Here is a 25,406-nt window from a genome sequence, read left to right as displayed (position 1 = left end):
GAATATAGGGAAGCATGGGGAGACCTGTATGAACTGATACAAAGCAAAACAAGTAGAACCAGGAAAACTGTACACAGTGGGCACATCAAAGTAAATGGAGAAAATAACAAAACAAAAAAGGACAAAACTGAAAACAGTATAATTATAATGGCCAAACTTAGCCTGAGAAAGAAAATGTTAAAATGTAGTCTACCCTCCCTATCTTAGTGCCAAGCAATAGTTATAGAATTTTTAGAGGATTCAGAATGGATCATGGCTTGTACTTATCTGTTGTACCACAACCCCTATCCCCCGCCCCCTCCAAAAAAAAACCCAACCATTCTCTTTGGTGTAATCAGAAGAAAGACTTCCATATCCCCCAGAATTTCTTTCCTTGCCTTTTTCAGATCTACTAGGTGAGCTGCTGATTAATACTACAGGAATCCTGTATGGCTGCAGTTTATGAAGACTTACATTAATCATTAATTAGGGTTCTGAATTATCATGGACCCAGGTTTTCATTCTCCTTGGGTCATGTCCCCACTAGAACTTCTTTGAGAACAGGGAATTTGGTTCATTTTTTCTTTCCTTCTGGGTAAGTCCAACTTCCTTTTTATAAGCAAAACAAGTCATAGTCAGTACTAAAATATTTACTGTATCCCTAATTTCATCCTGGCTACCATATTTCCCTTTAGCAAAAAAATAGCTAACATAATTCACTTCTGGTGAATACAATATCTTATTCCCCTTTCTCCAGAATTGTCTCAGGCCCTGCAAACTTATGATATCCACTGGGAAAGTCTTCAGAAAATTCTACTATCCTGAGTATCCTGCAACCTCTAGTTCCATGGCAGGCAGATTCTGCCTCTCTATCATCTCTGCCCCTACTCTATGGCCACTGTCCTCTGTACTCTTACCCTGCTTCTACTGCTTCTGATTTCAACGCATTCAGCACCTTTTCCAAAGCTGTACATGGTGTTTTGCTTTTATATAAGCTTCTGCCTTGCCGCTGGCTCTTCAGAGCTGGCCAGAAAGCAGCCTGGAACTTGTTCCTGGAAAGCATCTTGACTCCAGACCTACTCTAATCTCCACGTCCATCACTTTTCTGTCTCCTTCCTTCTTTCTAGCAGCCCTGTTCCATACCTTTCTATATCATGTTTGGGTTTGCTTTTGTCTACCCGTGACATTCTAAGAAATGCACTTAGCACAGCGCCTCACACACTGTAGGTGCTTAGCAAACTTTTATTGACTGACTAATTGATAAGAAATTAGATGTTTCCCTTGAAATAAAGAAATTCTCCAATCATTGGATATAAAGGATGTTTCTTGTCTTTTGCTACTTCAAATAAAACAACTTAAATATTTTGTAAAGAGAGTTCATCCCCCACCACCTTGGTGATATTGTTAGGACAAAGTCCTAACAGTGGAATCCCTGGGTTAAAAGATATGATTGATCTTGAAGCCCTTAGTGAATGTTGCTATATTCTCCAAAGTTTAGGCCAGTGACCCGTACGAAATAGACACTTGATACACTCTTAAATTTTTTTTTCTAAACTTGACAAATACTCTCCAAAAATAAGCATTCCCACATCCATTGTGAAACATAAAAAGGGACTGTGCCCTCAAAATTTTAGTGCATTTTAAGTATTAATAGTTATTAATACTATTAAGTATATTTTAAAGTATTAATAAATATTAATGTTTTTAAATGTAGGAAGAATTTTGTAAGCACTTTGTATATGAAAATGTGAATCTATTATTTAAATGTTGTATTTCTTTAGAAATATATAATAAATTCAAAAGGTAACTTTCAAACCTGTCCTGTATATTGGGATTCTTTTTGACGTTCTGTTCTCTTCTCATTTTTTAACTCCTAACCGTAGATCCCCTCTACCTTCCATCTTTCCCTCCCCCACTGAAAAGAATAGAAAAGAACAACACTTGCAACAAACACACATAGTTAAGCAAAACAAATGTCCGTGTTAGCCAACTCCAAAAATGTATGTCTCATGCTGCATCTTGAGTCTATCACCTTTCTTCTGTTGAGAGTGGGCATGCAGTACCATTGGTGTTTTGGAATTCTTGTTGGTCATTCAATTGATTCTTGTCTTTCAAAGTTGTTTTTCTTCATAGTGTTGTTATCGTATAAATTATTTTCCTGGTTCTCACTTCCTCTGTATCTGTTTATGTCTTCCCCAGTTCTCTGAAACTCTTTTGTCTTACAGTACAATAATAATCTATTACACTCGTATACTATAATTCATTCAGTCATTCCCTAGTTGATTTATACCCCTTCAGTTTCCAGTTCTTTGCTATGACAAAAAGAGTTGCTACAAATATTTTTATACACATGGATCCTTTTCTTCTTTCTTTGGTCTCTTTGTGGTATAAACCTATCATAGGCCCTGTAAGGGTATTGGACCGTCAGAGTTCAGTGACTTTTGGGATTGAATTGCAAATTGCTTGCCAGAATGACTTGATCACTTCACAGATCCACCAACCATGCATCATTGTGCTGGGTTTCCTGCAACCTCTCCAACATCTGTCATTTTCCATTTTTGTCTTTGACAATCTGATGAGTATGAGGTAGGACCTCAGAGTTGTTTTGATTTTCATTTCTCTAATGATTGATCATTTGAAACATTTTAAAAAATATAGCCATTCATCGCTTGGATTTCTTCTTTAGAAAATTGACTGTTCATATCCTTTGACCCTTAACTTATTGGGAAAATGGCTCTTCTTCTCATAAGTTTTAATCAGTCCCTTATATATCTTAGATATGCACTTTTATCAGAGAAACTTGCTACAAAGAATTTTTTTCCCCATTTAACTCTTTCCCTTCCAATTTTAACTGGTTTTGTTTGTGCAAAAACTTTTAAATTACATGTAATCAAAATTATCTGTTTTATCTTCTGTAATTCTTTTTATTCTTTATTTGGTCAGACTCTTCTCCTACCCATAAAAGGAAAAGGAAAACTTCTCTCTTGCTCTTCTAATTTCATTGTGGTGTTCTTAGCTTCTCTTAGTATATATGGTATGTAATGTTAATCTATACTTCTAATTTCTAAATAAACTGCTTCCAGTTTTCCCAACATTTTTTGTCACATACTGTGTTTATTCTAGTATCTGGGGTCTTTGATTTATTAAACACCATGCTATTGTGTACCTTTGCTTCTGAACACCATATACCTAATCCATTCCACTGATTGATCTATTTTTTAACTATTACCAAGCAGTTTAATGATTACTACATTGTAGTATAGTTTGAGATCTGGCACTGCTCAGCTCCTTTCTTTCCTCCCTTTTTCATTATTTCCCTTGAATTCTTGACTTGTTATTCCTCAAGATGAATTTCATTATTATTTTTGTAGCTATTTAAAATAAATCTTTAGTGACTCAATGCACATGGCATTGAATAAATAAATAAATTTAGATAGTGTTGTCATTTTATTATGTTGGTAATTAATGTCTGTAATTATTTAGGTCTGTCCTTGTAGATATAAGGAATATTTTGTACTTGTATCTGAATATTCCTGGGTGTGTTGGAAAATAAAGCTCCCAAATATTTCACACTTTCTGTGGCTATTTTCCTCTATCTCTTCCTACTGGATATTGTTGGGAACGTACAGAAAAGTGTTCAATAACAAGCAATCCTCGTGGGGTACATCTATAAACTGCGGGACAGCAAATCTCACAAGAAGCACCTGCCTCCCCTGGCTGAAGCTCACAGGTGCAAGAAATTAAAGGTGGAATTGCTGGCCAGATGAAGGCATCTCCATTACAAGCTGAGTACAGCTAGGGATATGCTTGGAATTCAGCAGGGAGGATGTTCTTTGATAACTTACTTACATGAATTCCACTAACTGAGCTGTCTTCGCCTGGGAGAACACAGTGCAGATAAAAGTATTTCAAAAGGTCCTGAATAAGAACTGAACTGATTAGCATGACACTGTGTCTGGGAATCTGGCAGCCTTCATGGAGGTCATAATTCAAACGTTTTTGTCCTTCAGTTTTTGAAGAGGACCATGACATCAGGGAAATGATGACATGACTTACAATTGACGTTGATTTGAGCAAGGGAAGGCTGTGTAAAGTCACCAGTCTCACTTTCTCTTCCAGAGCCATCTGGGTCCAGTGGCCAGATGTTCATCAGGATGACTGAAGATGGCCCAGGATGCAGTGGGAGACCCTGACCTTTTTAGGCTAAGGGCTTTTCAGGTTCCCATAATTCATATGAGTGACCACATAGAAAACAAAAACAGAATGAACCAGTACCTATGGGATGGTAGGAAAGTCTGTAATCTATGCATCTGAGGGTCAACTAGAGACTGAAATCCCCTAAGAGGAGACAATATGTGGTTCCTCTCTTTACCTGTTACCATAATGCTAATGAATCCTGAATGGGGAGGGGAACCTCAGTAAGGAGAAGCTTGATAGAAACTCAAGTGCAGCATGCATGTATAAGGGGTCTCAAGAACCTGAGTGCAACAGTTGATAGACTTGACTGTTCTTGACTCCTTTTCCCCACTGTTTTTCCCTTTCTGGTGGTTGGGGAGAGAAGCAGAGGATAGAATCAAAATATGACAGGATGTGGCAGTATTATGGTATATTCATGTATGCATATTTTGATGCTATAAAAAACAACAAATATGAACCATAATGATTTAATATGCATAAAGAGTTTTTTCCCCCCAATCTGGGGGGAAAGTAGAAGAAGGGAGAGAATTTGAAACCAAAAATAACATTTTTAAAAGAAAATTAAAAAAACAAAATATGAAACAAATAGAAATATGGCAAGCCAATAAAAAAGTGACAAAAATTCTATATATACTATGACTGTGTATCTAAAAACTGTGCAGTAAGTGGACTTGGAAAGGGACAATAGAATTCATTTTTTATCTGCTTGTTGTCCACTAATTTGTTTGGCTCTATTTTGTTAATTGCTAAGAGTTTTAGATAGGATAATTTTTCATTCTTGGGTTTCTATGACTGTTGGTGGTTATTAAGTTTATAACAAACAAGTTGTTTTTGTTTTAGTCAGCTGTCACTAATGTCATGACTCATGCCAAAACTATAGAAAGTTTCATCATAGAGTACTTGATGTCATTGTTTCTTGGTATTTTGATTAACAAGAAAAGTGACTGAGATGTGGTGAAGTCCTTCTGTGGTTTGAGCAGTGGTCTAAAGTAGACTTTCTAGGTTCCAGCCCCATGAATTTTATTTCTACCTGTTCATGGGCCTTCCTGTGACCCAACTGGTGAAGCAGGATGATCAGGTCACCTCAGCCACACCTGCCTGAGTCTTTTCAGGTCCCCAGTCTTTGGAACTTAGGGTAATGGAGATTTTAATACGAGCTTAGTGGGCCTGGACAGAGGGTGTGTTCAGGTGGGAAGCACTTCCCCATAATAAGTTCAGTTTACCAAATTACTAATTAGGGTGGAGAGAAGGAAGGAAATAGTCTTCTACCCTAACATAATCATCTATCCCTCACTACTCACCAGCAGACTATGAGACCTAACAGAGACTATACATATAGTCTCAGAATTATTGGGTAGTGGTGGGAACGAATACCTCTCATTTTATTATCATTACTCATTCACTCTGTGACTCCTCCTAATCCGACCCACTCCCAAAACCATAAGACCTTGTAGCTGTAATGGTCCTTGGAGGTCATCATTTTCAACTCTGTGGGACAGAAGGGGCAACCTTGGCCTCTTCTTGCTCAGCGATCCATAACAGGGAGGCCAAAGGCATTATTAGTACATGTGGTCAGCTGGCAGCACGGTCAGTTTTACACATGCCTTTTTCACCTCCTCCGCTTCCTCTAACTCATGTTATGCTTCTCTATGTAAGGCTGCATGATAGATGCTGTTGGGGAAATATGAAAAAAAAAATCTAGATAAAAATCCTCCACCAGGATTAATAGTTGTGTCACTTGGCAAATCACCTTAACCATTCTGGGCTTTGGTTTCCTCAGCCGTGACATAACAATAACAATAGTACCCATCTCACAGGCTAGTTAAAGGATCCCTTAAGACAATGCTGTAAACCTTGAAAAAATCATAAATCCTGCAAGCTTTTGTTACTTTAGTAACTTGCAATTCAAGGCAGAAATTACCTCCCTCTAGTTCCACTGGGGTCATCCAGTTTTTGTTTGAACGTTAGTGGCGGCACTCAGCTTCCTTGGGGCAGCTGGTTTCATTGTTGGACAGCTCTGGATGTTTAAAAAATTAGTTCTTTCTTACATTTTATTGAGATCAGTCTCCCCAAAATAGCTTCCTCCCATTGTTCTTTCTTCTGGGACCCTCGAGAGAAAAATGTCATCCTTCTTTCCCATGATAGTCCTTCAGAGCTTGAAGACAACGATCATGCCCCACCCTAAATCACTCCTCCAGACTAAACATAACTAGGTGGAACTGGGATGAATTCCAGTCCTTTCATTCCCCTGATCCTTCTTCTCAGGATAGACCAGCTTGTCAGTGTTAGAGTTTCTCGCAGCCGAATGAACCTAAGTCGAACTCCTTTCCAAACAGCCTTCATGACTTGAGACACTGAGAAGAAAGAGGGCCCTCCAGAGACGGGGCAATGGACAGGGGACCTAATGAAAAACTTTGCTTTGTTACCAATATTTAAACGTATGATGATTTTCTGAAACTGCCACTTTTTTGGTCTCTCCACTTTTTCAATCAACTTAGTAAACACCTACTGTAATTCAGTGCTAAAGCACATCACTACTACCATCGAAGCCCACCCTTTATCCTATGAGACAGTCCTTGGGCTCTTTTGAGATGACAAATTCCCTGGCTGCTTCCTGCTCAGTGATCAATAAGTGGATGGCTGTGCTAGCACACATGTCCAAATGGACTTATGGTTAGTTGTGCACGTGCTCTATTTCCATCCCCTACTCCCACCCCCCACCTCACATTATACTACACTGTGCAAGGTCTTTATGATAGGCACTGTTGGGGAGACAGATATGAAGAGGAGAACCTAGTCCTGTCTTCATGGAGCTTATGGTCAAGTAGTGGAAAGATTATTGTACACCAGCACAACACAAGGCAGAATGTAATAATTGTGTAAGATATAACTCTTGCGTAACCTCAGTTTTCTTAGTGTTTCAACCCTGTTCGACTCTTCATAACTCCAGCTGGGGTTTTCTTGACAGACATACTGGAGGTTTGCCTTTTCCTTCTCCAGCTCATTTTGTAGATGAGGAAACTGAGGCAAGTAAGGTTAAGTGACTTGCCCAGGGTCATGCTGTTAGTAAGCAAGGCTGGATTTGAACACAGGCCTGCCTGAAGGCCCAGCATTCTATCTACTGCACCACTTAGCTGCCTTTGTTAGTGGTAAAATAAATGAATCATTCCAGATGATCTCTAAGGGCCCCTTCCCATTATGTAGTTCTGTGTTCTATGGTTCCTTCTAAGTCTGACATTCAATATTCTAGGCTTCCTGGAAAAGGTGGTATTTGAGCTGGTCTTTGAAGTAAGAGTAAGATTTCAATAGGCAAAGGAAGAGAAAGAGGGCATTCCAGGCTGGTTCTCCTTTGTTTTTCACATCCTTTGTCCTTTGAGAAAGGGAAAAGAAAAGTATTGGGGAAAAAATAAAAAGCATGCACATGACCCTGTCTGGGTACAAAGTCTAGCTCAGTTTTTCTTCCTGCTTTTCCCTGGTCTGACCCTTGGCCTCATACTATACCTCATCCTCTTGGAAAGGCTGAAAGGTGTTATTGTTTTTCATAGGGACATCTGATAATGGATCTAGAGTTGACAGGGAAGATCTTAATGGAAAGGAAGAGGACCCAGCACCCTACCCACACTGGACCAAGCAGCGGGTGCCATTACTAAACATGGGGGCTTTGTCCTGCGTCTAACAGGCTGATTTCTATCATCTCTGAATACTTAATCCCTTTTAGGGACCCCTATAAGCATTCAAGGCTCACCTTTGGGGATGGTTTTCCTTTTTTTTTTTTTTAAATTAAACCTGTTTCTCAGATTGTCAGGTGAGTTTGGCACTCCATTGGATTGTCCTATGCAATGACAAGGATCTACTGGGGAGAAGTGGGGTACCTTATGTGTTGCTGGGATCCCTGGAGAGATCTTGCCTGAACTTCCATCTAGATGGCCCTTTGTATTGCCAGGAGAGCTGCTGGGGAAATGTATAGGTAGGTAAGTGTTCTGTAAGCTGTAGGGAAAAATTTTACCCACGTCAATTTAGCTTCTCAAATGAGAGCAAAGTGGGTGATTTCTACTCAACCTCAGGTCCTTAAATCCTGTAGGAGGAGCCCCACATATTCTAGATGCTCACTTGGAACTAGAGGTTTTTCTCTGAGAGGAGAGGCTCACGTTTTTCCTTCTTCTTTTCTCTAATTTTTACTTTTGTTATTTGTTTTTTTCCTTTTTTTCTCTATTTGCTTGGGTTGGCACAGGTTGTATGTAGTAAGTAGGTAGAAACCTATAGGAGTTTTATAAAACTTCTATTGCTTGTTGAATTTGCAGAACTTTGCTTGGGGGGGGTGGTGGAGTGAGGATTGTGATCTCCAGGTTCACTGGTGGTGGTGGGCTAGGGCCCTTCCTAAAGACTATCAAGTTTGGGATGATGTAAAGAATTATGCTGAATGGGCTGGTGGGACTCTTTACCTGACATTCAGGAGGCCATTTAGAACCGCACTACTTGGACCATCTGAATCTCTTTAAGGCAAAAAGAAGCCCTTGAAAGGACAATAGTTAGTCAGTCAGTAAATCGATAAACATCTATTAAGCATCACTATGTGCCAGTGATAGCCAGTGCTAAGTACTGAGGATGTATGCATGAAAAAGAAAGACAGTGCTTGGCCTCAAGGAGCTGACAATCTAATAGGGGGAGAGGGAGAAAACACACAAAAGGAATGGCTGAACCCCCTGCATGACCCCAGAGAACTTTCCAGGATTGGGGAGAGGGACAAATGTGCCGAATGTGCCCCAACTGATTTGACAAAGACAGCAAATATTTAATTAGAGGTGTAAGAAAGGCAATAGAGCATTTACCAATCTGCTCCCAGGACTGTAGCTCTTTAGGAATGATGGAACAATCCCCTTATTGGCCACTGAGCTGACTGGATCTTTAAAAGGGAGTGACCACATTCTTGTTCTTCTTTCCTCGTCCCCAGCTATAGATAAAGTCAAGCTCATCTGAGCTGCCCCTATGGGAGGTAGGAAGAAGCCCTCCCTTCTCCCCCATCTCAGCTTCATTGCAGCTGTTCCCATGTAGCAAAGGGAGTAAGCACTCTGCTAGGTGAACTGAGGCTGGGCTGTGGGGCTCCTCACTGCCTTTTCCACTTTGTGTTAATTTTCCTGAGTTTACAGATGAATGAACAGCAATGCCCAGGATGCCTGCATTTAGCCCATCTCAGAGGCAACATTGTGAATTCAAGAGGCTCAGACATTCAGGGTGTCTTGGCTGGAGTTAGCTGAAGACATGGGAAGTTTCTGAATCAGAGATGATTTCATCTCTCCTGGTCAAGTTTGCCAGACTTGGATGGAGTAGTATTTGAACGTACAGAGATGTGGTACAGCGTAAAATGCCTTTCCAGTAGTCTCACAAAGTACTTCATGTTCTAATGTTTAAGTATCAACCCCCAGGAGAGTTATTTCAGCTGCTTATTTTAAGTCTATTAACATACCCTTATAAGGACCTTTTGTTGTAAACATCTCTTTTGTGAGTAGGAAACAAATAGCTGTCCCATATCTGATTCCTATGGTATAGTGAATACCTTTTTATTTCCCCTTTGGAGAGACCCTCGACATAAACCAAACTTAAGCTATAGGTAAATCTTCCCCAGCCCACTGATGTGGGAGTAAAACAAACCAAAATATGTGATAAAAAGAATTTGATCTTTCTTTTTGGTGAGTAGGCTCCCCTAGGAATGAACCTTGACCAAGCATGTGAATGTGTCCAAAGCAGGTATGTGTATATTGGCACTCAATGAAGAAGGAGCCTCTTGAATTCCAGCCTCTTGAGCCCAGGAATGGTAGATTTGTTAGAATCCTATGAACTTCACTCCAGCTAGGCAATTGTGAGGAAATATAATGCCACCACTAATTCTCCTTCCTGATTCCTTGCCAAGTGAGCCGTCCTTGGGGTGAATCCCAGGTCACACTGGTTCTAGGGGGTGACTAATGATAATAATCTCTCACATCTGCAGGTTTTTACAAGTTGAGAACCTTGTTTATATATTATTTCTACTGATCCTTACAATAGCTTTGGGAGGGAAGCAGATTAAATATTATTATGGGCCTTTTATAGATGGGGAAACTAAGGCCCAGAGAGGATTTGAGAAGGGAAGGAATTTACCTATTGGGCAGCAAGAGAACTGGAAGAAGACCCCAATTCTCCAGAATCTCAGGCCAAGGCTTGTTCCAAAACATTGCATAACCCAAGAGATTTTCTGGCACTAGATAGAAGGCAGCGTAGAACAGGCCAGGACATAGAACACATAATTCATTTCATGGCCATCTCGGATTGTGGATTTTGGTGATTAAAAAAAAATCAGACCTGGAAAAGCTCTTATACAACCTTTAGTTCAACCTCCTCATTTTACAGTAGAAAAAAAAAACCTAAAGCCCACTGGAGTACCTATTCAATTACACAGTGGGAAGTGCCAAGCTTCATAACTTTCCCAGGTCCAATGGTCTGTCCATGTATGCTAAATTGAACCATCCTTTCACAGATGACATAACTAAGGATATAGTTTCCCCAGAAACAGAGACTTACCCAAGACCACTCAAAGAACAACTGGCTTTTATTTTCCCCAGATAGCAACTACACAACTAACCCATAGCCATGGATGTGGACCCTTCACTACATTCTCCAATGACCCATTTTTACATCCCATTCTCTCTTGGCTGTTCACTGTACTGGAGCCAGTCAACCAATTCATTACCACTGTATTTACAAGCTAATGGATGTCAATGCTTATTTGTGTTACCTATTAAGTAATAGATGTTTTCACAGAAGATTCCTAGAGATTATGCCTCCATCTAAAGTAGCACCTCTGTACTCAGGAATACATCTTGGTGTAAAGGGAAAAGCCCTGGACTAGAAAATGAGGGTTTTGAACAAGAAAGTGACTTAATAAGAAAGTAGCCAGGACATTGGTGTAAAGGACAGATTGCCCCATACTTAGCATTTCTCTCTCTCCCCTGAAAAAGAAATGGTCTTGACTCCAGAGGCTTATCCATTTCCTCTCCTCGGGAGGATCCCCTGTCCTACCCTCCTAAACTTTACATTCTGGCTAAAATCACCTGTTCTATCAAGGTTCTTAGAAAAAACTCTGGCTTGAGAGTCAAGATGCTTGGGATCCAGTCTGGTCTATTCTATGGACTCAGTGTATGGCCTTCCCCTCTTGGGGGGGGTCTCATTTTCCTCATCTGTAAAATGCTGGGTTTGGATAAGATGGTCTCTTAAAGTCTCTTTCAGCTTTGATAATGTTTGAATACATTTTATAACGTATTCTTCTATGGCCCCCTCAGTTGGAACATTCTTTGTTTCCTAGGTCCTTCTGGGTGAGTGCCTCACAATTTAACCTACTGAGGTTACATGTGTGTCCTTCTTGAGTCGAGTAAATTATCTTTGACCTAGGCCTTGTCCTCCCATCACCCTTCACAGACCTCTGGTGCCCCCTTCAGGAAGATCCCAGCACAGCAAAGTGAACTCAATTAGTCAAGTCTTGGATTTCAACTATGAAGGGATTTAAAAAATCATCCTATCCAACTCCTTCATTTTACAGATTAGATCACTGGGACATTAAAACAGAGACAGAAAATAACTTACCCAAGATCACAAAGGTAATAAGTTAACAGACCTGGGATCTGAACCCATGCCCTCTGATTCCCAATCAGTATTCTCTCCACTATATTGTATGTCTGCCCAGGACCATGTTTATTGCTTTGTCTTTACAAAAGGAAGGCCAGGTCCAAAATGGAGCTATTTTGATGTTTAAGGAGGAACTGAAAAACCTACTCCAACTTTGACAGAGACCTCTGGACTGGGAGTCAGGATCATAGATTTAGACCTGAAAGGTACCTTAGAGATCATTTAATCCAACACTTCATTGTATAGATGAGAACCCTGAAGCCCAGAGAGGAGAAGTGACTTATTTACCGTCACACGGATAATAAGTGACTGAGACAGGATTCAAACCCCAGACTTCTCACTCCAGATCAAAAGCTTTCTCCATCCCAAGAACCTGAGGCATGGATGTGCAGTGAATTGTGCACAGAGATTATAGACTACTCTCTCCAGGATCAATGAATCAACAAATGTGTATTTAGCAGCTATTATGTTCCAGACACTATTTAGGATCAGATGAACTAATCAATGCAAAGCACTTAGCATAGTGCCTGGAACATAGTAAGCTCTATATAAATGTTAGCTGTTATTACTCAGTTCCTGGGATACAAAGACAATGAATGAATGAATGAAAAGCACTTACTAAGTGCTTACTATGTACCATTTAGATGGTTCAGTGCATAGAGCGCACAGAGCGCTGGGCCTGGTGTCAGGAAGACTCATCTTCCTGAGTTCAAATCTGGCCTCAGACCCCTATTAACTCTGATCCCAGCCAGTTACTTAACCCTGCTTGCCTCAGTTTCCTAACCTATAAAATGAGCTGGAGAAAGAAATGGCAAACCATTCCAGCGTCTTTGCCAAGAAAACCCCAAAAGGGTGCTTGGACTAAGCACTGGAATATAAATACAGTAGTGATTCAGGCCCTGCCCTCAAGAAGCTTATATTCTAATGGGGAAAACAACATATATTAGAGAGCTGGGAAGTCACAAAGATGATGAGCAAAGAAAAACAGTCCGTTAACAAACCTTTTCCAGAAGTAGATCATAATGGTAATTCATCTACAATTCTCAGAGAAAGAAATGGAAAGGGTAAGAACAAAGGAGGATCTGGGCCAGCTAATTCCAGCCACATCAGGCCTGCTCCCTCCCAGAGAAGCAAATCCACCCAGGGAAAACAAGATGGTCCCTACATTTAAGGAGTCTATATTCTAGTGGAGGAGATATGTACACATATGTGTGTGTGTGTGTGTTTATGTACATAGTATGTATATATGCATATGTGTATATATGCATATACACCCCCACACAAACTTTGTATGTACAAAACAAATTCACAGTGTCTTTGGAGGCAAAGGCACTACTTGCTGGGAGACCAGGAAAAGGCCTCTGGTGTTGAGCTGTGCCTTGAAAGAAACTAGGGATTCCAAGAGATAGAGGTGAGGAGGGAGAGCATTTTAAACGTGAGGGACAAACCCGTGTGTCAAGGTATGTACTGTGAGTCATGTAGAACAGCAAATCTACTACTTTGAGTAGATTAGAGGGGAGCAATGCATGAGAAGACTGAAAAGGTAGAAATTTTGAGTGAAGTAGAGACAAAGTGATAGCTGGAGTGGAAGGTAAGCTCACAAGATTGGTTGGTTTTTTGTTTTGGTTTATTAAAGACAAATAGGAGTTGGAAACACGACCCTTCTCCTTTCTCCCCTTTCTTCTTATATCCCTATTAATTTATCTGTATTCCATAGATTTCACCCCTTCAATTATTTCCTCTCCACACACCTCTCATCTTCAGCCTCCCCCCATCTGTTGACTCCTCCTACTGCCTACAAACACACTCATGTCTCACCCATTAAAATAAACCTTCACTGACCCTGCCAGGGCTCCTCAGTTCTCCTGGCTCCAAAAAAATAGGAAACTTCTTTGCTTGGCAAATAAAGATCTTCACAAACATATTTTTTGAAACATACAAAGAACAGGAAAACTGAAGGAATCCCAAATAGGATAGCTTTGAAAGTAACACTGAATTATATATATGTATGTTACGTATATGCATATAATAATAGAGGGTTATCCATGTACCCTGAAGTTAGATATTCAGACACCCATGCCACCCACCCTGGGAAGTAAAGTAATAGCTAGTTTAATCCTTTGCTTCCAGGTAGGTAGTATCTAACCACATGATTCAATTTAATCCAACAACTGTTTGTTGGGCATCTATACTGTGCAAAACAGTGTATTGGGATGAGGTCACCAAAAAACAAACAAAAGCAGTTTTTGCTCTCAAGGAGCTTATATTCTACTGGGGATAGATCATATATCAATATAAGTAAATATGGCATAATTTGAGGAAGATGAGAATGCTAACAACTAGGGATGTGAGGAAAGGTGTCATAGAGATGTTGGCATTTGAACTGAACCTTGGAGTAGAGGAAGAGGAGAAGGAGGTGAGGAACTCAGGTGTAACATAAAGCATACAACTATAAAAAAGTAAAGCTTTAATTCCCAAATCTATAGAATGTGGTTAACTGGTCAACTTCAAAGCTGAAAATTCTCATTGGAAGGAACCTGCAAAGTTTCTTTCCCAAGGTCTGCTTAGGTTCCCAGATGGGACTGAACAAAAGCAATTTTGTTCCTCCACAAAAAAGGAACATTTCTTCACAAGACTCCAGTGTAACTTGGAGTGTGAGTTACTGTTTAATTAGATTCGATCCAGGGTACAAAGCTCTCCTGAGTCAGTTTCCTGGGCAGAGACAGTGGGGAAGCAGGAAGCCTCTATTCTCCCTTATCTGAGTGTTTGAGTGTTCTAGGGAAAGAGGATAGAGTTATCACCAGTATTAAAGGAGGAGAACTTAGAACTTTGTATAGCTGGGCTCTGATCCCTGGTCTAAGAATATCCTTCAAGTTCATGAGCGGAAGAACCAAGTCCCCCTGGCCTATGTGGCTGCCCAGGACCCTAATGAATCCATTTCTGTCTCAGCTGTCCCATGGGATTCAACATTCTAATACTCATAGGATCTTAAACCAGTAGCATTTAGAGCTAGAAGGGACTTTAGGAATCCTAGAATCCTAGCTCTAGAGCTGGTAGAAATCTTAGAGATGACCTCAGCCAATCCCTTCATTTTATGAAACTTCTTGCAGTCAGTATGACATCATAGAAATACTCCTGGTCTTGGAGTTACTGCTTTGAATCCCCACTCAGATACTATGTTATCTGTGCGACCCTGCCTTCTCTCTGTGATTATTTCCAACTTATCCTGTCTGTAGCTTGTTTATACACAGTTATTTTCATGTTGTCTCCCCCCATGGATTGTGAACGCCTCAAGGGCAGGGATTGCCTTTTACCGTTTTTGTATTCGGAGCACTTAGCACAGTGGTTGGCACATAGTAGATGGTTAATAAATAGTTGTTAACAGACTGGCCCTGAGCAAGTCATGGGATCTCAGAAGGCATCCAGTCTAACCCTTATGTGAGGAGAAATCCTCTCTATAACCTCTCTGACAAGAAGCCAAGTAGTTATTCAGTCTCAACTTGAGTACTCTCTATGATGGGCTACTCATCATCACCACCTGGGACTGCTCATTCCACTTTTCAACAGCTTTATTAGGAATGTGAACAGAGATCTAAAAAGGAATATTCTGGGAAACACTTCCACCAGCCAGCCCCAGAATAACAACAGCTGCTTTTGCCCTTTTGACTCAAAAGCAACCTTTTAACTCCTTGCTGTCCCAAGTCTTGATCTAGAGGACGAAACAAAACATTAAATCATAGAATAGAATTACATTTTGGCTTTAGACCCCAGATCTTCGGGGTAACATTTGACTATCTCATGTAATTAGATCCTCAAAATCTGATCACAACAGTTGAAATACCTAAAATGAAATGAAAACAGGAAAAATCCTGCCTCACCTGAACAAAGATAGTCAAAGTTAACTCTCTCTTTTTCTTTCATGGTTTTTCTTTTCCCTAGATCTTCTGTGTGAATGAGGAAATTCCCTACTGAGCACAAACTCATGTCTTGTGAAAGAAATTGGAGGAGGGAAATGGCATCCACTTTCATTCCTCAGGATAAAAGGAATGTGGAGAAAGACAAAACCTTCTTGGTTTGCCAAGGATGAGAATGGGATTCATTCATAATTACGCTTCTTACAAACTCTGAATGATTTTGGTTCTGTGGTATCTGTTCCTTCTGGCAACCCCTGGTGCTGCTCGCCTCATGACCAGAATGACCAAAACAGCTCACCAACACAGACAGCATCCCTATTATCCTGTTACATAGCTCTGTCTTTGGCCACATTACTGTTGCAAAGGGGAAAAAGCAGGACAAGAGTGATTGCATGTTTGAACAGAGTTGTCTTAGCAAAATGACTTTGTTAGCAACGTCAGTTACAGAAATTGTTTACGAAGCACAATGTTCCTGAGAACTGCTTCTTCTCTCTATTCCAGGATAAGCCCAACACAATGTTCCAGGAATCGTAAATATTTTCCTAATTGATGAGATGACACTCATCCAAGAATCTCCAAAATGGTGTGTATTTATGCTTTGCACAATTGGAACAGTGACCCTGACTCCCCTCCCAAGTAAGATCTCTATTTTTCAGCCATCTCATCATTTGCACCTGGCTGTACTCCTCTAGACTTCACCATCATGACCCTACACTAGGTATTTTCTCCTCTTCTCCTTCACCTTCCTTTTGTGTGGTATCTTCCTCCATTAGAATGTAAGCTCCTCGAGGGCAAGGAATATATATAATATGTGTGTATATATATAAATGTAGGCTTGCATTTGTATCCCCTCTACTTAGCACAATGCCTTGCACACAGTAAGTAATTAATGGATGCTTGCTGACTGACTATTCGTTGACCAGCTTATATGACTACATTCAGTCTAATTCATTGTCAAAGGGATCACTGAAAGTCTTGAAGGTGGGGAGGGAATTGAGAGAGGGGGGAAAGTATCCATGCAGTATCTCAGACTTTGTTCTCCTGTTGCACCTCAGCAAACCACCCCAGGCCCATGGTTAATTCACAGAGACAACACAATAAGCAAAGTCCCACCAAGATCAGAAATACTTATTCTCTTCCTTATTGGCTATTGTAAGGAAATAATTTCGTAAACTTTAATGTGCAATAGGGACATGAACTGTTATTTCAGCAAGCAATTGTGTTTTCAGAGGTTTGGAACGTGTCCAACTTGTGATCCTGTCAGTCATTTTCAAGCAACATTAGTTAAGAAGCGTGGATACATTATCTAGGTTATTAGGACAGCTTCTTTTCAGAGGCATGACCAGGAATGTTTTCACCTGAGGGGAAAAACAGTTTAGTAGGATATGGGGCAACAGGAGGGAGCAGGTTGGCTTTCACCCCAAGAGCACTGAAGATAAGTCAGGCCCCACCCCAACTTCCTCCCAGCCCCAGCAGGAGAGAATGCTTGACTGCTTGCTTTCCCAGCTGGACAGCTTGGATATGATTTAGGCAGCTTTGTAGTATTCTGTCTCTGACAACACCCTTTAGGAAAGTATTTCTATTGCATAATTCTCTGTTGGTAAAATGTTGCAGCCCACTTCTAGCACTTTCTAGGTGCTTTAGGAAATCTGAGGAAGGAGAAATGCTTTCTAGTTAGGAGATCAGAGAAACAGCACAGGTAGCACCTGAGTAGAACCTAGAAGGATTCCAAAAGGTGAAGACACCAGGAATAAGGGAAAAATGGTCTTTGTGATGATGCAGAAATGGGAGATAGCATGACATGTGAGGAGAACCACTGTGGCTAGAACCTATGTTACATGAAGAGGAGTAATTCGGGAAAATAGGCTAGAAAAACAGATTTTTTTTTTGGAGTCAGATGATAGGGGGCTTTAAATTGTAGGCTAAACAGTTTGTATTTTATCATAGAAACAATTTTTTTTAAAAGCCATAGAAATATTACTTTGGCAGCAGCATGAAGACTGGATTGGAGACACTAAAGGCAGAAAGAGAGAGGGGGAGAAAGAGACAGATAGAGAAACAGATAGAGAAGGGGATGGAGAAAGAGATAGATACCCTGTCTCTGATATGTGGCAGAGTGGCTAGAACTCTGGAACTCTGGGAATCAGGAAGACTTGTGCTCAGTCCTAGCCTTAGACACTTACTAGCTGTGTGACCCTGGGCAAGTTACTTAACTTCTATCTGCCTCAGTTTCTTCAACTATAAGATGAGGAAGACAGCATTATCTCACAAGACAGATAACCTTACAAGGTAGGTTGTGGGGATAAAATGAGATAATATTTGTAAGATCTTAGCATAATGTCTGACATATTATAAACATTTAACAAGTGCGTATTTATTTCCTTCGCCCATCAACGAGACAAGCTTCTGGTGGAAATGAGGAGAGATCATTTTTGAAGCATCTGGGGAAACGGGAGAGGCGCTACATAATTAGAGACAGGAAAATGTCCTGACTTTGAAAATAGGGAAGAGTATAGAGACTTTAGCCTATAAAGTGATGAGCTTGAATTTTAATTTCTGGGAAAATTCTAAACTATATTATTAAAGAGATTATTCATGAGTATTTAAGATGGAAAATGATGATCTATAATATCATACAATCAAGAATAGGTCATGGCATACTCACCTCATCTAAATTTTTGACCAGGTTACTAGACTGATAGATTAGGAGAATTATAGAAATAGAATCCTTAGACTGCATGTATTTCACATCTCATATTATTTTTGTGAATAAGATGAAGAGACACAGATGATAAGGGAATTTAGTAATCAATCAGTAAGCATTTATTAAGCACCTACAATATGCTAGCCACTATGTTAAGGACTGAGACTGGACCTAGAATATTAGAGATTAATAGGTGTGTAGATATCAACCTGCAGAAGTCTTTTTTGGAATACTCAAGGGATTGAGATCTGACCCTTGCCCTGGCCCTAACCCTGGTGCTGTTCAATGTTTTAAACAGTAACTTGGATAAAAGAGTAGATGGTGAGCTTGGTAGATCTATAGTGGATACAAAGCTCTATGTACCAAAAAAAAAAAAAATATCTTGAGCTGCTTTTTGTTAGAGCAAAAAACTAGAAACTAAAGTGGTGCTCATCAATTGGGGAAATGGATGAGAAAATTATGTATGTAATAAAACATCATTGTGTCATAAGAAATGGCGAAAGCGATGGTTTGAAACCTGGGAAGACTTGTATAAACTGATGCAGTATGAAATGAGAACCAGGAGTACAACTTATACAATAATAACAACATAATTATAAATAAAAACAACTTTTAAAGACTTAAGAACTCTGATCAACGCAATGAACGACCGTGATCCCAAAGGACCATTGGATGATGAAGCAGACTACTCATCTCCTGACAGAGAGATAATGGACTCAGAGTGCAGCAAGAGACAAGTATTTTGGGACAGGACCAATATTGGGATCTGTTTTGCCTGACTATACATATTTGTTAAAAGAGTTTTGCTTTGCTTTGCTTTTCAGTTGGGGAGGTGCAAGGAGAGAGAGACAAAGAGTTTAGTGTAAGGTTGTAAAAAAAAAAAAAAAAGAGAGGATCATTGAAGACTTTTAAAAAATGCAACAAAGGAAAACATGCTCTAAATCACTATTGATTAGAGAGATGCAAATTAAAACAACTCTGAGGTACCACATCACACCTATCAGATTGGCTAACATGACAAAACAGGAAGATGATAAATGTTGGAGAAGATGTGGGAGAGTTGGAACACTAATTCATTGTTGGTGGAGCTGTGAGCTGATCCAACCATTCTGGAGAGCAATTTGGAACTATGCTCAAAGGGCTACAAAAATGTGCATACCCTTTGACCCAGCAATACTACTTCTAGGGCTGTATCCCAAAGAGATCATAAAAATGGGAAAAGGTTCCACATGTACAAAAATATTTATAACAGTTCTTTTTGTGGTGGCCAAGAACTGGAAATTGAGGGGATGCCCATCAATTGGGGAATGGCTGAACAAGTTGTGATATATGAACGCAATGCAATACTATTGTGCCATAAGACATGATGACCAGGCAGACTTCAGAGAGGCCTGGAAGGACTTCTATGAACTGATGCTGAGTGAAATGAGCAGAAGCAGGAGAACATTATACACAGTAATAGCCACAATGAGTGAGGACTGTTTCTGATAGACTTAGCCCTTCACAGCAATGCAAGGACCTAAAACATTCCCAAAGGACTCTTGAGGCAAAATGTCATCCACATCCAAAGAAAGAACTATGGAATCAGAATGCAGAATATTTTCTCTTGTGTTATGTTTTGTTTTGTTTTTCTCATGGTTTCTCACTTTCATTTTAATTCTTCTATGCAACATGACTAATGTGAAAAAATGTTTAATAAGAATGTGCATGTAGAACCCATATAAGATTGCTTACCATCTCAGGGAGGGAGGTGAAGAAGGCAGAGAAAATAAGACTTCTGAAAGTGATTGTTGGAAACTGAGAACAAATACATTAATAAAAGGAAGAAAGGAAGAAAGGAAGAAAGAAAGGAAGGAAGGAAGGAAGGTAGGAAGGAAGGAAGGAAGGAAGGAAGGAAGGAAGGAAGGAAGGAAGGAAGGAAGGAAGGAAGAAAGAAAGAAAGGAAGGAAGGAAGGAAGGAAGGAAGGAAGGAAGGAAGGAAGGAAGGAAGGAAGGAAGGAAGGAAGAAAGAAGGAAAGGACAAACTGACTTCAGAGAGACCTGGAAGGATTTATATGAACTGATGTTAAGTGAAAGGAGCAGAGCAGAACATTGCAGCCACAGTGTGCGAGGACTGTTTTTGATAAACTTAGCCCTTCACAGCAATGCAAGAACCTAAAATATTTCCAAAGGATTCATGATGCAAAATGCCATCCATTATCCAGAGAAAGAACTATGGAGTTGGAACGCAGAATGAAGTAATTATTTTCTCCTTTGTTAAATTTTGTTTTGTTTTTCTCATGGTTTCTCCCATTCACTTTAATTCTTCTATGCAACATGACTAATGTGAAAATGTGTTTAATAGGAATGTATGTGTAGATCCCTTACAAGATTGCATTTCATCTTGGGGAGGGAGGAGTAGGGAGAGGGAGAAAATTTGGAATTTATGGAAGTGATTGTTGAAAACTGACAACAAACAAATTAATAAAAAAAATTTTTTTTAGAGGGAAACGCAACAAAGAACAAAAGGAAAGAAAAAACCCAGACAAGTAAGACAGCTTTGAAAGTGACATGTTGATGATCCAAGATAATTCCAAAAGCCTCATGATGGAAAATGCTATCTACATCCAGAGAAAGAACTGTGTAGTCTGAACGCAGAGATACTATTTTCACTTTTGTTTTATCTTTCTCATTTTTTCCCTTTTGTTCTAATTCTTCTTTTACAACTAATGTGAAAATGTTTCACATGAAATATATATATATATACATACATATATACATACATGTGTATGTTTATATAACTATATCAGATTGCTTGCTGTCTTGGGGAGAGGGTAGGGGAGGGAGGGAGAAAAATTTGGAACTCAAAATCCTGCAAAAATGAATGTTGAAAACCATCTTTACATGTAATTGAGGAGAAACATAAAATAGTTACATTAAGAGAAAAAAGAAAGTGACAAGTTGAATTAAATAAATACTTAAAAGCAAAATTAAGTCATATGTAACAGATCCACAGTTTCATGAACTATTTTCTTTTCCAGTCCTACTTTATATATGAAAATGTTCATCTTAACTAGCATTTGTTAAGTTCAGAATCTTAAAAAATAACACAAAAGTTGGGAGGGTTATTTGGCAGATTATACAAGAAGGTCAAGGACCCAAAAAGACGTCAATTGACTGAATTGCCTTTGGGAAATTGTACAGTGCTTCAAGTAACCCCAAATTTCTCCCTGAAACAAAGGCTCATTTTTATAACTTCACTAGTCTTCCAGTGATGGTGTAACACTGTGAAATATTAAATACCACAGTCTCTGAAGCGTTACAGCTACAGGTCAATCCTAGGGCAGTAGAGAGACATGTGGTAGTCATCAGAGAATGGTATGACTAGAAAGGGAGGTGAGCTAGTCATGCCTCTCAAGTAAGGAGTGACTGGCGAACACCTCACATGCTCTTTTGATCTAATCGAAGTCCTCCTACATATTGAGCTTCTCCCTACTCTCCTCACCCCTTCCAGAAGGATTTTTAGGAAGACCTAGACAAGAGACACAGGATGAAAAGGCATGGATGGGTTGTGGTCTGTATCACTGGAGGGTATATGTCTGTAGCGGCAAGATCACAGATCCATTGAAGTATCAAAGAAACACTTTAGCATGATATTCTCCCTGCAATCATCTTGGATCATTAATTTCACTAATTACAAAGAAGAGATTTATGTCCACAAAGATATCCTTTATCCCTGGACAGACAATCTCCAATTCCAAGTCAGTCAAAAATTCAAATTCAGATGAGGAATCTGAATGCAATAAGAGATTTTATTATACCAGGATAGCTACTCTTCATCTCACTGGTTTGTGACTTGTTTGAGGTTAGGGGATGAGAACAAAACTAAAGAAGTGTGAGCTTCTCTCCCTTTCAAAGATTTAGTGGATAAAACAGAACCGTTTCCTGTATGTTAAATGGGAATAGTAATCCCTTGCTCAAACTACAAAAGCAGGAAAAGAAACTCAGTGAAACCACTTTGAGATGCCTAAGCATAAATTACACCTTTAGGTAATTTTTTAAAAACTAAATTTACAAAGGCAAATTTCAAAGAGGACAAGAAACAAACGGAAAAATGGAATGAAACACAAAAAGAAGAAATAGGGGCTTTTAACTCAGAATTATCTTCTCAGCAAAACTCAACATGCTTTTTTAGAAATTCATCATTTTTGCTGATTTCTTTGTTAGGGGTGGACCCAAGAGACACTTCCCAAGAAACATGCAAACAACCCTTTCTGCAAAGTATATTCCATGAAGATAGTTACGCAAAACTGCCTAAATGTTTGAGTATGTATATTATAGCACAGCATATCTTTTGTAATACATCATTTTCCACTTTTAAAATGATTGTTGACTGCTTTATTCAGCAACTTTTTGAAGATACAATGAAAATTTTAAATTGTTTAAAATTTTAAAATGTTTAAATGTTTGTTGTTACTTATTTTACATTATTCAATTTCTAATACCACTTACCATTTGAACCCTCCTTTAGCAACCGATCCAGCAAAGTACATGGAACATTTTGTACCTGTAAAACCCTACGTCCCAAGAGGAGGGAATTGTATTTCTTATAATAAAATTTATTCCATTACTAGGTGGTGCAGTGGATAGAGTGCTGGATTTGGAGTCATAAAAACCTGAGTTCAAATCCTGCCTCAGACACTTACTAGCTGTGTGACCTGGGGCACTTAACCTTTGTATGCCTCAGTTTCCCCATCTGCAAAATGAGGATAATGATAGCATTTACTTCCTAAAATTGTTGGGATAATTTTTTTGAAGGCAGTCAGGGCTAAATGACTTGCCCAGGGTCACACAGCTAAGTGTCTGAGGATGATCCTCCTGATTCCAGAGCTGGTGATCTATCCATTGCAGCACCTAGCTGCCGTATGTTGTGGGGATAAATTGACATGATTGTAAAGCATTTTGAAAACTTAAAATGCTATATAGATGCTATTATTAGTATTTTTTTAATTCCACACTTCAGTCATTTGCTGATTTTTTTCTAGTTTTTTGCTAATATAAAAGCAGCTTTGTGAATGTTTTAGCACGAGACCTTTCTTTCTATAACAGACCTCTTTGGGCTATTTGCCAATTGGGTCAAAGCATATGAACTATTTCAAAATCTTTTCACAAAATTCATAATTTCAAATAGTTTTCCAAAATGATTGGACCAATTCATGAAACCACGAATAAAAGATATTTGGAAGCACATTAAGGTGCCTTTCCCCAGTTCCCTTATTTGGAACTAAAAAGAAATAAATTTGTCTTTTCCAGACTTACCTCAATGAAGAAAACCTTATTAGTACTTAACCAACCTCTAGGAAAACAATGTGCACTGAAATTTTTTCTTCTTGAATAGCTAACCAATTTCTAACCTACTCTCAGTCCCCCTACCATTGGTTAACCCAGTAAGAATTCTTCCCTGAAATGATCTACTAAGGTTCTCCTCTACTCTCTCCCCTCCTTCTTTCCTTCTCTCTTAAACTTTCATCTCTAATAAATATGTGGTTCTAAATCCTCAACTACTTTGCACTGTCCAAATCCAAATTAGGTTTGCAAACTCTCCTTTATTTAGATCTCCTGCCTTGTAGGTCATGCTCCCTTCTTTGCAATCTCCTCACACAAATTCAAACAACTAGAACTGTCACAGATACAACTGCTGTTTGGTTTTAATAGTTTTAAACACATAACAAGAATCCCAAAACACCATTTAAAGAGAACATTCTAAATGCTAGTTTCTCAGTATGACTCGGAGGAATGTCAAATACCCTGCAGGGAAAGAAATGCAATGAACCTACTTTGAGAAGCTCTGCTCTGTCGAGATGGGTAAAAAAGGCAAGCTGGTCTTGTGTCACAGGAGAGCAGTGCTAGGAATGGAGGGACCCAGATGCCTCCTTAGCAGATACCTAGTGCTTCTTGTCCATTTGGCACCAGTTTTGTTAACACTCGGCATTGCATGTCCCCAGCACCTGGGGCTCATCTCCTGGAAGTCATGGGAACAACAGCTTCTTAGCCAGTGCTGGATTCCATCCTGGAAAATCTCAGAATGAGAGCCCTGGCTAGGGCTCTGTCCTGGTTCCAAAAGCTAGTTTTTGTTTTGTTTTATTTGGTTGATTTTTAATCACTATTCTTCTCTGGTATCTTCAAGGTCAAAGTCTTTCCTCTTGCCCAGCTGGGAGACAGAGAGTAGTGGTGACGTTATCACTCTCCCCAAACCAATGAGAAATAGATGTTTTAGGAAAAAAAATGCATGTGCTGTTTCTAGCTATCAGACATATTCTTCTCAGTCTCGGGAAGGGGAAGAGGCACTAGCTTTCATTTTGATGAATACGTGGTAAAATGGACATGGTTTTCTGGCAGTAGGCTTTCTTGGGACAAGTTAGTTATCTTTGGTGGAGCCTTTTCTTGGGACAGGTTATCTTTGGTGAATTCATACTGCTTTTCACTGCCTGCAACCTCTCTGAAACCTTCTGAGCTAGAAATTTATCTATCCCTTTGGCTCCTCCTTCTCTGTGACCTCAGGGGTGAAATATCAATCAGATATTTACTAGAAATCTGGCTCTTTCTCCTCCTTCCTGTTCATCTCCTCCTTCTTCTCCTCCTCTACTTCTTCCAAATTCCCTTCCAAACAACTTTAAATAACACCCCTAAACAAATTCTGGAGCAGCAAAACCCACAAAAGAATTTGGTGAACCAATTTTCCAGCCCAAAGAAAACTTAGAAGGTCAGCAGGAAAGGTCTGTCACATGAGAATGAGAGTGAAGCACAGTGAAAACTGACCCCAGCGAACCAGCCACAGACCTTGGGGGGATGACTGAAACTGTGAGGGCAGGGGCTGTTGCCAGACCTTTTAGACCACAGGGGGTCAGGCAACTGGTCAGAAGGAGAGTACAGGGGTCTCTTTGCTCGGTTCTAGATGTAGGATTGACCATACTTGG

General features: G+C 39.6%; 1 protein-coding gene across 1 annotated transcript in view; it reads right to left on the bottom strand.

Moving 5' to 3' along the window:
* The window catches only part of PPP1R13B (protein phosphatase 1 regulatory subunit 13B), a 240,566-nt gene extending 216,075 nt beyond the window's left edge, over positions 1-24,491 (bottom strand). The window contains exon 1 of the mRNA XM_072630082.1: positions 24,267-24,491. The gene's annotated coding sequence lies outside the window, so the exon portion shown is untranslated. The remainder of the gene's footprint in view (positions 1-24,266) is intronic.
* Between the last annotated feature and the right edge of the window lie 915 nt (positions 24,492-25,406).

Source organism: Notamacropus eugenii, chromosome 1 (assembly GCF_028372415.1).
Source record: "Notamacropus eugenii isolate mMacEug1 chromosome 1, mMacEug1.pri_v2, whole genome shotgun sequence".
NCBI lineage: Eukaryota > Metazoa > Chordata > Mammalia > Diprotodontia > Macropodidae > Notamacropus > Notamacropus eugenii.
Note: the sequence above shows the minus strand (reverse complement) of the source record. Positions and strands in the feature narration are given on the sequence as shown.